This window comes from Chlorocebus sabaeus, chromosome 20 (genome assembly GCF_047675955.1).
Source record: "Chlorocebus sabaeus isolate Y175 chromosome 20, mChlSab1.0.hap1, whole genome shotgun sequence".
NCBI lineage: Eukaryota > Metazoa > Chordata > Mammalia > Primates > Cercopithecidae > Chlorocebus > Chlorocebus sabaeus.
The window spans coordinates 104,642,133-104,657,298 of record NC_132923.1 but is presented as its reverse complement, the minus strand read 5'-3'; the positions used below and the strand labels follow the sequence as shown (position 1 = coordinate 104,657,298).

At 44.0% G+C, this 15,166-nt stretch overlaps 1 protein-coding gene across 1 annotated transcript in view; it reads left to right on the top strand.

Moving 5' to 3' along the window:
* The first annotated feature begins 10,907 nt into the window (after nt 1-10,907).
* Nucleotides 10,908-15,166, top strand: part of ZBTB8B (zinc finger and BTB domain containing 8B) — a 28,223-nt gene continuing 23,964 nt past the window's right edge. The window contains exon 1 of the mRNA XM_007979571.3: nt 10,908-11,017. The gene's annotated coding sequence lies outside the window, so the exon portion shown is untranslated. The remainder of the gene's footprint in view (nt 11,018-15,166) is intronic.

Genomic DNA, 15,166 nt, shown 5'->3' with positions numbered 1-15,166 from the left:
AACAGGACATCCTCATTTGTTGCAGGAAGTCAGGGACTCCGAATGGAGGGACCGACTGGAGCTGAGGCAGAAGAACATAAATTGTGAAAATTTCATGGACATTTATCAGTTCCCAGAATTAATACTTTTATAATTTCTTTTTTTTTTTTTTTTGAGACGGAGTCTTGCTCTGTAGCCCGGGCTGGACTGCAGTGGCCGGATCTCAGCTCACTGCAAGCTCCGCCTCCCGGGTTTACGCCATTCTCCTGCCTCAGCCTCCGGAGTAGCTGGGACTACAGGCGCCCGCCACCTCGCCCGGCTAGTTTTTTGTATTTTTAGTAGAGACGGGGTTTCACTGTGTTAGCCAGGATGGTCTCGATCTCCTGACCTCGTGATCCGCCCGTCTCGGCCTCCCAAAGTGCTGGGATTACAGGCTTGAGCCACCGCGCCCGGCCAATACTTTTATAATTTCTTACACCAGTCTTTACTGCAATCTCTGAACATAAATTGTGAAGATTTCATGGACATTTATCACTTCCCTAATAATACTCTTATAATTTCTTTTTTCTTTTTTTAGAGGATAAAATGGTTTGTTATATTTACACAGATGTCTACAATTTCTGTTGTTCTTCCTTCATTCCTGAAGTTCTGATTTTCCCTCTGGGGTAATTTCCCTTCAATCTGAAGAACTTCCTGTAACTCTTCTTTTAAATTTTTTTTTTAAATTTATTTATTATACTTTATGTTCTAGGGTACATGTGCACAACGTGCAGGTTTGTTACATATGTATACATGTGCCATGTTGGTGTGTTGCACCCATTAGGTGTATCTCCTAATGCTATCCCTCCCCCCTCCCCCCACCCCACAACAGGCCCTGGGTGTGTGATGTTCCCCTTCCTGTGTCCAAGTGTTCTCATTGTTCAATTCCCACTAATGAGTGAGAACATGAAGTGTTTGATTTTCTGTTCTTGCAATAGTTTGCTGAGAATGATGGTTTCCAGCTGCATCCATGTCCCTACAAAGGACATGAACTCATCTTTTTTTATGGCCGCATAGTATTCCATGATGTGGATGTGCCACATTTTCTTAATCCAGTCTGTCATTGATGGACATTTGGGTTGGTTCCAAGTCTTTGCTATTGTGAATACTGCTGCAATAAACATACGTGTGCATGTGTCTTTATAGCAGCATGATTTATAATCCTTTGGGTATATACCCAGTAATGGGATGGCTGGGTCAAATGGTATTTCTAGTTCTAGATCCTTGAGGAATAGCCACACTGTCTTCCACAATGGTTGAACTAGTTTACAGTCCCACCAACAGTGTAAAAGTGTTCCTATTTCCCCATATCCTCTCCAGCACCTGTTGTTTCCTGACTTTTTAATGATCGCCATTCTAAGTGGTGTGAGATGGTATCTCATTGTGGTTTTGATTTGCATTTCTCTGATGGCTAGTGATGATGAGCATGTTTTCATGTGTCTGTTGGCTACATGAATGCCTTCTTTTGAGAAGTGTCTGTTCATATCCTTTGCCCACTTTTTGATAGGGTTGTTTTTTTCTTATAAATTTGTTTGAGTTCTTTGTAGGTTCTGGGTATTAGCCCTTTCTCAGATGAGTAGATCGCAAAAAATTTTCTCCCATTCTGTAGGTTGCCTTTTCACTCTGATGGTAGTTTCTTTTTCTGTACAGAAGCGCTTTAGTTTAACTAGATCCCATTTGTCAATTTTGGCTTTTGTTGCCATTGCTTTTGGTGTTTTAGACATGAAGTCCTTGCCCATGCCTATGTCCTGAATGGTATTGCCTAGGTTTTCTTCTAGGGTTTTTATAGTTTTAGGTTTAACATTTAAGTCTCTAATCCATCTTGAATTAATTTTTGTATAAAGTGTAAGGAAGGGATCCAGTTTCAGCTTTCTACTTATGGCTAGCCAGTTTTCCCAGCATCATTTATTAAATAGGGAACCCTTTCCCCATTTCTTGTTCTTGTCAGGTTTGTCAAAGATCAGATGGTTGTAGATGCGTGGTATTATTTCTGAGGGCTCTGTTCTGTTCCATTGGTCTATATCTCTGTTTTGGTACCAGTACCATGCTGTTTTGGTTACTGTAGCCTTGTAGTATAGTTTGAAGTCAGGTAACATGATGCCTCCAGCTTTGTTCTTCTGGCTTAGGATTGTCTTGACAATGGGGGCTCTTTTTTGGTTCCATATTAACTTTTTTTTTTTTTTTTTTTTTTGAGACAGAGTCTCACTCTGTCACCCGGGCTAGAGTACAGTGGCCGGATCTCAGCTCACTGCAAGCTCCGCCTCTCGGGTTTACCCCATTCTCCTGCCTCAGCCTCCCAAGTAGCTGGGACTACAGGTGCCCGCCACCTTGCCCGGCTACCTTTTTGTATTTTTTAGTAGAGATAGGGTTTCACCGTGTTAGCCAGGATGGTCTCGATCTCCTGACCTCGTGATCTGCCTGTCTTGGCCTCCCAAAGTGCTGGGATTACAGGCTTGAGCCACCACGCCTGGCCCCCATATAAACTTTAAAGTAGTTTTTTCCAATTCTGGGAATAAAGTCATTGGTAGCTTAATGGGGATGACATTGAATCTATAAATTACCTTGGGCAGTATGGCCATTTTCACGATATTGATTCTTCCTATCCATGAGCATGAAATGTTCTTCCATTTGTTTGTGTCCTCTTTTATTTCATTAAGCAGTGGTTTGCAGTTCTCCTTGAAGAGGTCCTTCACACCCCTTGTAAGTTGGATTCCTAGGTATTTTATTCCCTTTGAAGCAATTGTGAATGGGAGTTCACTCATGATTTGCTGTTTGTCTGTCATTGGTGTATAAGAATACTTGTGATTTTTGCACATTGATTTTGTATCCTGAGACTTTGCTGAAGTTGCTTATCAGCTTAAGGAGATTTTGGGCTGAGACGATGGGGTTTTCTAAATATAGAATCATGTCATCTGCAAACAGGGACAATTTGATTTCCTCTTTTCCTAATTGAATACCCTTTATTTCTTTCTCTTGCCTGATTGCTCTAGCCAGAACTTCCACCCCAAATCAACAGAATATACATTCTTCTCAGTACCACATCGCACTTATTCCAAAATTGACCACATAGTTGGAAGTAAAGCACTCCTCGGCAAATGTACAAGAACAGAAATTATAACAAACTGTCTCTCAGACCACAGTGCAATCAAACTAGGACTCAGGATTAAGAAACTCACTCAAAACCGCTCAACTACATGGAAACTGAACAACCTGCTCCTGAATGACTACTGGGTACATAACAAAATTAAGGCAGAAATAAAGATGTTCTTTGAAACCAGTGAAACAAAGATACAACATACCAGAATCTCTGGGACACATTTAAAGCAGTGTGTAGAGGGAAATTTATAGCACTAAATGCCCACAAGAGAAAGCAGGAAAGACCTAAAATTGACACCCTAACATCACAATTAAAAGAACTAGAGAAGCAAGAGCAAACACATTCAAAAGCTAGCAGAAGGCAAGAAATAACTAAGATCAGAGCAGAACTGAAGGAGATAGAGACAGGGAAAACTCTTCAAAAAAAATCAATGAATCTAGGAGCTGGCTTTTTGAAAAGATCAACAAAATTGATAGATCGCTAGCAAGATTAATAAAGAAGAAAAGAGAGAAGAATCAAATAGACACAATAAAAAACGATAAAGGGGATATTACCACTGACCCCACAAAAACATAAACAACCATCAGAGAATACTATAAACACCTCTATGCAAATAAACTAGAAAATATGGAAGAAATGGATAAATTCTGGACACATACACTCTCCCAAGACTACACCAGGAAGAAGTTGAATCCCTGAATAGACCAATAACAGGCTCTGAAATTCAGGCAATAATTAATAGCCTACCAACCAAAAAAAAGTCCAGGACCAGACGGATTCACAGCTGAATTCTACCAGAGGTACAAGGAGTAGCTGGTACCATTCCTTCTGAAACTATTCCAATTGACAGAAAAAGAGGGAATCCTTCCTAACTCATTTTATGAGGCCAACATCATCCTGTTACCAAAGCCTGGCAGAGACACAGCAAAAAAAAGAGAATTTTAGACCAATATCCCTGATGAACATCAATGAAAAAATCCTCAATAAAATACTGGCAAACCGAATCCAGCAGCACATCAAAAAGCTTATCCACCATGATCAAGTGGGCTTCATCCCTGGGATGCAAGGCCGGTTCAATATATGCAAATCAATAAACATAATCCAGCATATAAACAGAACCAAAGACAAAAACCACATGATTATCTCAATAGATGCAGAAAAGGCCTTTGACAAAATTCAACAGCCCTTCATGCTAAAAACTCTCAATAAATTTGGTATTGATGGAACATATCTCAAAATAATAAGAGCTGTTTATGACAAACCCACAGCCAGTATCATACTGAATGGGCAAAAACTGGAAGCATTCCCCTTGAAAACTTGCACAAGACAGTGATGCCCTCTCTCACCACTCCTACTCTTATAATTTCTTATGCCTGACTTTACTTTAATCTCTTAATCCCGTTATCTTTGTAAGCTGAGAATGTACATCACCTCAGGACCACTATTGTACAAATTGATTGTAAAACATGTGTGTTCGAACAATATGAAATCAGTGCACCTTGAAAAAGAACAGAATAACAGTGATTTTCAGGGAACGAGGGAAGATAACCATAAGGTCTGACTGCCTGCAGGGTCGGGCAGAAGAGAACCATATTTTTCTTCTTACACAGAGCCTATAAATGGACATGCAAGTAGGAGAGATATTGCTGAATTCTTTTTCCAGCAAGGAATATCCTGGGGAAGGAATGCATTCCTGGGGGAAGGTCTATAAACGGCTACTCTGGGACTGTCTGTCTTATGCAGTTGAGATAAGGACTGAACTATGCCCTGGTCTCCTGCAGTACCCTCAGGCTTACTAGGATTGGGAACTTTCAGCCTGGTAAATTTTGGTCAGACCAGTTCTCTGCTCTTGAACCCTGTTTTCTGTTAAGATGTTTATCAAGACAATATGTGCACAGTGGGACATAGACCCTCATCAGTAATTCGAATTTTGCCTTTGCCTTGTGATCTTTATTGCCATTTGAAGCATGTGATCTTTGTGACCTACTCCATGTTCATACTCCCCTCCCCTTTTAAAATCGCTAATAAAAACTTGCTGGTTTTGTGGCTCAGGGAATATCACAGACCTACCTACATGTGATGTTACCCCTGGAGGCCCAGCTGTAAAATTCCTCTTTTTGTATTCTTTCTCTTTACTTCTCAGACTGGCCAACACTTAGGGAAAATAGAAAGAACCTATATTGAAATATTGGGGGCAGCTTCCCCAGATCCTCATTTCTCTCTGTATTAGTCTGTTCTCATGCTGCTAATAAAGACATACCCAAAACTGGGTAATTTTAAAGAAGAAGAGGTTTAATGAATTTAGGGACAAATTGTGAATACCCATGGGGTGACTTTTGCACTATAAGAAAGCAAAAAACAGTTCCACGTGACTGGGGAGGCCTCATAATCATGGTGGAAGGTGAAGGAGGAGCAAAGGCATGTCTTATGTGGTGGCAGGCAAGAAGGAGTGTGCAGAGGAACTGCCCTTTATAAAACCATCAGATCTCCTGAGACTTATTCACCATCATGAGAACAGCACCCTTCTCCCATGATTCAATTACCTCCCACTGGGTTCCTCTCACAACACATGGGGGTTATGGGAGCTACAATTCAAGATGAAATTTGGGTGAGGACATACAGCCAAACCATATCACTCTCCTGCTATGTTTTCATGCAAAGCATTACCATGAAAGGGAGCATGCTCCCCATCCTACTCAAGCACAACTCTTGGCTCTGTGCATATATTAGTGGGAGGACTGTTGTGGTTTGGTGAAAAATAAGTCAGCAGCATCCTATCCTGGGTCAAGTACTTGTACCATTAGGAACTTGGAGCCTGCTGGCATCATAACACTGTCCCTTTACCCAGTTAGAGCAAGTGCTTCTACAAGGCACTGTCAGGCCAGAACATGTCCTGGTGTTAGGGGTAGGGGGTTTGGTTTTTCCTTTTTTAATTTTTATTTATTTATTTATTTATTGAGACAGGATCTCACTCTGTCACCAAGGCTGGAGTGCAGTGATCCTGGCTTTCTGCAACCTCCATCTCTGAGGTTCAAGCAATTCTCCTGCCTCAGCCTCCTGAGTCGCTGGGATTACAGACACACACCACCACGCCTTTTTTTTTTTTTTTTTTTTTTGGTATTTTTAGTAGAGATGGGATTTTGCCCTGTTGGCCAGCCTGGTCTTGAACTCCTGACCTCAAGTGAACTGCCCGCCTCAGCCTCTCAAAGTACTAGGATTACAGGTGTGAGCCACCACACCCAGCCTGTTTTTTGCTTTCTTATGTGCAAAAGTCACCCTGTGGGTATTCACAATTTGTCCCTAACCACTAGAGGTTTTCATGAATGTATCCTTTGTAGCACTCCAGAAGGTCAACTTCTTGACAGAAGCTGTCTCCCAACATCAATCAGTACTCAAAAATGTGTCAGTTACCAGACAAGGGGTTATACCCTGATACTTCAATCAATTACTCTGGCATTGGAGAAACTAATAAACAGCTCCAAATATTCTATGATATCTTAAATCAAAACAATTAAGGAAGAGACAAGGGGAACAAATCGTGCCTGCTGCAATGCTTTCTCATTTCCTTTTGGGGAGATAGGGTTCCTTGTTTTCCAGGAAGTCATCCCTTAGAAATTTTTTTTTTTTTTTTTTTTTTTTTTTTGACAGAGTCTTGCTCTGTCACCCAGGCTGGAGTGTAGTGGTGCCATCTTAGCTCACTGCAACCTCCACCTCCCAGGCTCAAGTGATTCTCATGCCTCAGCCTACCAAGTAGCTGGGATTACAGTTCTGTGCTACCACACCCAGCTAATTTTTGTATTTTTATTTTTATTTACGTATTTTTTTTAGATAGAGTTTTACTCTGCCACCCACGGTGGAGTGCAGTGGCACCATCTCTGCTCACTATAACTTCTGCTTCCTGGGTTCGAGCGATTCTCATGCCTCAGCCTCCCGAGTAGCTGGGACTACATGTGTGTGCTACCACACCTGGCTACTTTTTTTGTATTTTTAGTAAAGAGGCGTTTCGTGTTGGCCAGGCTGGTCTCAAACTCCTGACCTCAGGTGATCTGCCTTCCTTGGTCTCCCAAAGTGCTAGGATTGCAAGCATGAGCTACCGCACCCAGCCTAATTTTTGTATTTTTAGTGGGCGGGGGGGGGGGGGGCGGTTCGCAATGTTGGCCAGACTAGTCTCAAACTACAGACCTCAGCTGATCCACCTTTTTTATCCTCCCAGTGCTGGGATTACAGGCATAAACCACTGCTCCCAGCCAGCAATTTTTAATTCTCTATTTTTTGCTCTGGAGGTCCTAAGTTTTAGATTCAGTGACACGTTGCTGTGCCATTCATGCTGCTGGGTATTGCCGATTGGCACTCAGCATCCATTCCCATCTCCTTCTACTGTCCCTTCCTGTGCTGCAGAATCTGGAGAGTTAAAACGTCATGGCCAGGATTTGGAAATGAGGTGGAGGCCACCCGCCTGCTGCTTGCTGCTGATGTATGGCAGCAGAGGTATGAGGCGTGTCTGCAGCAGGGTTGTAGGGTCCAGTCACTAGCCATGTAGGGGTTGAGAGGCTGTTTCAGGGGCAGCAAGGGTGATGTTGACTTCCAATCCCTGAATCACAGCCACGGCAGTGTGTTGTTGAGCTTAACAGGTACAGTGATGACGTCCTCATTTCTTACTTTCCTGATAGCAGCAAAAATGGGTAGCTACCCTGGTGGGACAGTTTGGAGTCATCCTTGCAGAGTCATTCTCTAGCCTCCCTGACAATTTGTATTACCTAATTCCTTATATGAATTCTTTTCTTTTAAACTAGCCAGGTTGCTTTCTGCTTAAACTAGCCAGGTTGGTTTCAACTGAACCTTGAAAGATACAGCGAAGTTCAGAGTGTCTAATACTAAAGGTTGTGCTGGTCTAGGTGGATAGAGTAAGTCCCACAGCAGACCACATCATATCTAGAGATCATAAGGCCTCTAGACATTTCCTATGCCTAGTTGTCAGGATCATGTCCTGTGCAGTCCACCCTAAAAAGCCCTTTTACGTTAGCAGTCTGGAATGTTACTAGGTCATCCAGCACAGGTTGCATGTGCCATAGTCATAAAATGTGGGACCTGAAACTTGGAGCCTGGGTGCAGGAAATGTGGAATGAATACTAGGGTGAGTTCCAGGTAGAGTCACAATTAAGGTGAAGGCATCAATGACATGACTTCCCAGGTGAGAAGATACAAAAGGCTGAGCCCAGAGAAGCTTGGTGCTCCTCACTTCTGATGCTTTCTCTGCTGCCATAATGATCAAAAGTCCTCAGCACCCAAGATGGCCTTTGGGGACTGAGTGGCAAGGACAGTCACACTAAGAGGAAAGATGTAACTGCTGCTATCCCTCTCTGGGTATCCAGCTTTACAAGAAATAGGTAAACTGCTTTTCTTTGATACATAGTACAACGGTGTTTGGCTGACATTTCGCCACCTAAAATTATTAAGTTACCTTTAGAGCAAACTGCAATTACATTTTTGACAAGCTCTAAAATATATCCTAAACAAACCCCCCCATCTCTACCACCTCTACCCTATCCCCAGTTATCAGCATCTATCAGCAGGGGAGAGATCATATCTTATCTCTTCCCTGCTTAAGATCCTTCAAAGGTGTCCCTTCACATTTATAAGGAAAAATCCAAACTCCTTAAGGTGGCCTACAAACTCCTTAAGGTGGCCTTTGCTTCTCTATCCATTCATATTTCCTGTCACCTGGACTGGCTATATAATTTGTGGGGCCCAGGGCAAAATGAAAATGCAGAGCTCCTTGTTCAAAAACTATTAAGAATTTTAAGAGGGCAATGGCAGAGCATTAAACCAGGCATCAGCCCTTTCTTTCCTTTTTTTGAATTCTTAAAATATTTATTTAGACTTTATTATTTTTATTTGTTAGTAATTTAATTTTTCTTCTTCCTGCTCCTCCTCCTCTTCCTCTTCTTCTTTTTTTGAAACAGTGCAGTGGCACGATCTCGGCTCACTGCAACCTCCACCTTTCAAGTTCAAGAGATTCTCATGCCTCAGCCTCCCAAGTAGCTGGAATTACAGGTATGTGTCACCATGCCCAGCTAATTTTTGTATTTTTAGTAGAGACTGGATTTTGCCATGTTGGGCAGGCTGGTCTCAAGTGATCCGCCTGCCTCATCCTCCCAAAGTGCTGGGATTACAGGTGTGAGCCATGGCACCTGGCTCTTGTTTTGTTTTGTTTTGTTTTGTTAAGTAAAAAACCTCACTTGGAAGCACCAGCCCTTTCTGAGTGTGCGGCCCTGTGCCACCACATGAGTTGCATGCCCATGAAGCTGGTCTACCTGCCATCCACTTCCTCAACCCAATGGCATCCTCCCGTTTTTTAGACATGTACCAACAGGTTTTCTGTTTCATCTTAGCATGGCTCACTACTTCTCATTAGGGTCTCTCAGTGGAGAGGGTAGTCTTTTTTTTTTTTTTTTTTTTTTTTTTTTTTTGAGACAGAGTCTTGCTCTGCTGCCCAGGCTGGAGTGCAGTGGCCAGATCTCCACTTACTGCAATCTCCACCTCCCAGGTTCAAGCCATTCCTCTGCCTCAGCCTCCTGAGTTGCTGGGATTACTAGCACGCGCCACCCACGCCTGGCTTATTTTTGTATTTTTAGTAGAAATGGGGTTTCAACATGTTGGCTAGGCTGGTCTCAAACTTCTGACCTCAAGTGATCCACCCGCCACCACTCCAGCCTGGGCGACAGGGTGAGAACTCCATATATTTAAAAAAAAAAAAAAAAAAAAAAAAAAAAAAAAAAAAAAGGTCATACTGGCGTAGAGTGAATCCCTAGTCCAATATGACTGGTATCCTTATAAAAATATTTAATTTTTATTGTATTTTATTTTATTTTTTTTAGACGGAGTCTCTGTCGCCCCAGGCTGGAGTGCAGTGGGGCGATCTCGACTCACTGCAACCAAAAGGAGACATTTTAACATGGAGACATATACAGGGAATATGCCCTGTGAACATGAAGATGGCCATATGCAAGCCCAGGAGAGAAGTCTGGAACAGACTGTTTCCTCACAGCGCTCAGAAGGAACATCTTGCTTTCAGATGTCCCCAGGATTGTGACACAATAAGATCTGTTATTGACGCCACCCGGTTGGTGACATTTAGGTACAGCAGCCCTAGCAAAGGAATACACCCCCATTAGAACTAAGCTCCCTGAGAGCGGTAAGCTGCCTTGTCTTGCTCACAGCTGTCCCAGAACACGCCTGTACGGTCACTTAGCACCTAGTACTGCCATTTAACCGTTTCACTAGTATGTATGAACCGGAGAGCCTGTCAAGGGAAGAGCTGAATCTTTTATCTTTTGTAACGACTACCCAGTGAAGGAAACCGCGGGTATGCAATAAAAACCTGTTGAATCGACTAAATCATTTCACTTATTTCCAGATCTTTGCGGAGAGCGCCGGTAGGTGAAATACGTGCGGACTGATGAGTCACAGCTCTTATTCCCTGGGCTGCATTAATACCCACGACGTGGTTTTCGCTCTCCAGACAAAGAGACCGGTACTTGGCAGGTCCCTCAAGTGGGACTCAAAAGACCGAACCGAGCTGCAGCCTTTCGCTAGCACTGGTCCTCGCCCCTTTTGGCATCTTGGTACTTGTAGTTTTGTCCACTCTGTCTTTACCAGAAAAGCCAGCGCTGAGACCACAACTCCCATCACCCTGCTAGCACCGGCGCCTTCAGAGCGCATCCTCCGAGGGGCACCAGCGCCATTGACCACCCTGCTGGCCGAAGGGCCCGCCTTCCCGAGGTCAGACGCTCCCGCGATTGGCCAGCCGCCCCGCCTCTCATCGGAGGGCGCCAGGTGAATGAAAGGGGGGCGTGTCGGTGCGCGGAGCTCCGTGGCTGCGCTGCTGGAACCCGCTGGAAGGTGAGCGCCAAGAAGCGGGTTGGCGCTGCCGCTTTCGTTGGTTTGGGGAGGATTCCGAGCACCCGGGAGGCTGGCCCGAGATTGGGGTTAGCGAGCAGGATTGCCGCCACTCAGTCATCCTCCTTCGGACCGCTTGGCCCTGGCAACTCCTGGGACCTCCGCCCCGCGAGCCCTTCCAGCGTGGGGAGGGGCAGGCACGGCCGTGGGCTCCCAGCTTCCCTGTCATTGGGTGCTCTCCGCGTCGTCCAGCCGGGGGTCGCAGCGCCGACTTCTTCCACGGTGAATGGTACCCAGGCGTTGGGGCTCAGCCACACGGGGGAAGTGCCAGCCGCAGCGATGGCCACTTTGTCCGCGGGAGGCCACGGGAGGGGCTAGGCCTCAGGGCCCCATCCTTGGGGGCCATGCCCTGTAGCTGGTTCTGGTGGCCTGTGCAGGTCGTCTGGTGCTGGGCGGGGCAGGGTCTGTCTTGCGAGCAATTTAGATGCAGTTGACCCTGAAATTCTTCGTGTGGAAATGGAAACTTCTCTAATGTCGTTCTCCTCCGATCCATGCCTAAAAGAAAGGAGTGACTTCCCCAACCTGTCGCATCGTATCCTGGAGGGTTTGGAGAGGCCGGTTAGCATAGTGGTTAAGGATGTCAACCCGGGAGTCAGTCAGATCTCTGTTCCATTCCTAACTTGGTGATGTTATTTTTATCTTTGAATCTCAGTTCCTCCTCTAAAAAAGAGGATGTAGTTAGAGTATCTGTCGCACTGGGTTATTTTGAGGTGAAAACTAATGTGCTTGTAAAAGCCGGGCATGGTGGCGCGCACCTGTAGTCCCTGCTACTAGGGAAGCTGAGGTTGGGAGGATCTCTTGAGCCCAGGAGTTCCGGGCTGCATTGAGGTAGGATCGTGCACTCCAGCCTGGGCAACACAGCAAGACCGTGCCTTTTAAAAAATTTAATTTAAAAAGTAAAATGAATATGCTCGTACTTTGCACAGTGTTTTATAAGGAATAGTGCTCAATATTTTGCTAAAATTGAGGAGCAGGTTTTTGTTATTCTCAGGTTGGTGGGACTGGAGGAGTCTTGTCAGAAAGGTTTGGGGGTGGAATTCAATGCTGCTTTTGGCCTCTGAACAGAGACAGTTGTGTGATCTGGCTAGGACTCCCTCAAGGGTATATGAGAGTTTGTATTGCAGGTAGCTGTGTTGGCATCTGCTGTCTCCTGGAGGACAGGCACTATACTTGGTTCATTTTTCTATTCCTGGCATCTTCCTTGTGTCAGGCATTGTATGTAGCGGGTAACCGTTGAATTGAGTTGGAACTGTGGGATGGCTGGGAGGTTCCCTGCCAGAGTGCAGATAAATGTGCTTCTGAGAGCAGTCTGCCCTAAGAGCTGCTTTTCTGGGAGAAGTGGTGATCCTCAGCATTTCCTGGGGCAGCAGAGCACTTCAGGCAAATGGGGGTGATATAAATAAATACATACACAATATATACCAAGTACAGGATTGGGGAAAATTTTGAAGAAAGTACTATATGGAAAGACTTGCAAAGTCAGGAAGTAGAATAAAAATAATTGCAATAGAATAAAAAATAATTTAAGTGAGAAAGCCAAAAGAAATTGGTTTTAGGTGCTATTGCTGGAAAGGAGGCTCTTCCAGTGAAAGACGGAAGTGCCCTGGGAAGAGCCCCTGTAGATCAGACCACACTACAAATTAAGAAGTGTTGTACCTACTTACATGTTTATCTACCTGGCTTACCAATTCCTTACCCCTCTGCCCTGCCTCCTTTTTTTCTTAGTTAACAAAGAACAAAGCCAAGGCAGAAGGATCACTTGAGTCCAGGAGTTCGAGACCATTGAAACCAGCCAGGCAACATAGTGAGACCCCATCTCTACAAAAAAATGTTTTCAGAATTAGCTGAGTGTGGTGATGCATGCCTGTAGTCACAGCTCCTCAGGAGGCTGAGGCAGGAGGATTGCTTGAGCCTGGGAGGTCGAGGCTGCACTGAACTGTGATCATGCCACTGCACTCCAGCCTGGGTAACAAAGTGAGACCCTGTCTCAAAAGAAAAGAAAAACAATACATGCACATAATAAAGCCTTCTATCAGAAAGGTTTAAAATTAAAGGCAAAAGTTCCTCCACACACCTTTTTTTTTTTTTTTTTTTTTTTTGAGACGGAGTCTGGCACTGTCACCCAGGCTGGAGTGCAGTGGCACAAACTCTGCTCACTGCAACCTCCACCTCCAACGCCTCCCAAGTTCAAGTGATTCTCCTGCCTCAGCCTCCTGAGTAGCTGGGATTACAGGTGCCCACCACCACACCCAGCTAATTTTTTTTGTATTTTTAGTAGAGATGGGGTTTCACTATGTTGGCCAGGCTGGTCTTGAACTCCTGACCTCTTGATCTGCCTTCCTCAGCCACCCAAAGTTCTGGGATTACAGGTGTGAGCCACTGTGCCTGGCCCCTCCACCCACTTCTTAACTGTACTCCCTTTCCCCAAGGGTGCTGTTAATTCTCGTACAGCCTTCCAGAAAAACATATATTTGCCAGCAAAAGCATATATGCATAGGATCAACTATACATTTTGTTTTGCATCTTGCTTTTTTTAAAAATATATCTTGGTGACTTTTTCACATGAACACAGGCAATTCTACATGGTTGCATAATATTCCATTGTGTGATTGGAAAGTCATTGATTTAACTTGTCCCCTATTGATGGACATTCACATTGTTTCTACTTTTGCGCAAGTACAAAATCGTGGTGTAACAGACATCTCCGAACTTATTTTATTTGAGACAGGGTCTTGCTTTGTCTCCCAGGCAGGAGTGCAGGGATGCCATCACAACTCACCGCAGGCTTGACCTCCCAGGCCCAAGCGATTCTCCTGCTTCAGCCTTCGTGTAGCTGGGACCACAGGCGTGTGCCACCAAACTTGGCAAATCTTTTAAATTTTTTGTAGAGACAGAATTTTGCCATGTTGCCTGGGCTGGTCTCAAACTCCTGAGGTCAAATAATCTGCTCACCTCAGCCTCCCAAAGTGCTAGGATTACAGGCATGAGTCACTGTGCCCAGCCCTGAACTTTAATTTTTTTTTTTTTTTTGAGATGGAGTCTTGCTCTGTCTCCCAGGCTGGAGTGCAGTGGTGCAATGTTGGCTCACTGCAATCTCTGCCTCCCAGGTTCAAGCAATTCTCCTGACTCAGCTTCCTGAGTAGCTGGGATTACAGATGTGCACCACCACACCCGGCTAATTTTTGTATTTTTAGTAGAGATGGAGTTTCACCATGTTGGCCAGGCTGATCTTGAACTCCTGACTTCAAGTGATCTGCCCACCTCGGTCTCCCAAAGTGCTGGGATTACAAGCGTCAGCCACCATGCCCAGCCCTGAACTTATAATTTGATGTATTTGGGGGAATGTATTCAAATGAGTAGATGTATCACAATGAGTTTGCCAAGGCAGAAGGTGTGTACATTTAAAGTGTGATAAATATGGCCAAATTCTCCTCTGATGTGGTATTCCAAATTGTGTTCCCACCAAACTGGATATTATCATATTGAAAAATGTGATTTTATCAGTCTGATGTGTTTTCTTTCACTTCTAAGAAAGAATAAAATGTAGTATTTTTTTTCTGTCTCTTGTTTTTCCCTTAGTATTTTGATGGTCAAAGGAAACAGCAGACACTGCCAAGAAAGCTTGGTTGGAGCAGTGGGAAGGGGTGAGAATGTCAAGTGAAACCTTAGTCCTGTGAAAGTTTTTATTGATTTACTTGGTAATAGAATTTTTCAGATATCTGACAGTTCTCTTTTTTAACCAAAATGTTAACTTTAACCACTTTGGATGGGAAAAAAAATCCTAAAATTATGACATAACTTCCTTGAGTTTAAAATGAATATTAAGATAGGAATCTTCTTAATGCCCATCGGTTATAGCCCTGGGCTTAATTTAGTGGTATCCTTAGGCCATTTTGAATATGTAGGAGTATTTAATACCCTTAGCTAAATAGCCTCCGGCTGATATCTTGAAAAAATTTCTAGGTCTACCTTTTATAGCCTTTTAACTTTTTATAGCTGTCAGTTTTCTCTTTTAGGTTTGTCAGTTTACTGTACTTACAGAGGCTTCTCTCCACTCTCCTCCTGAATTGATTCTCTAGTTTCTAAACTTAA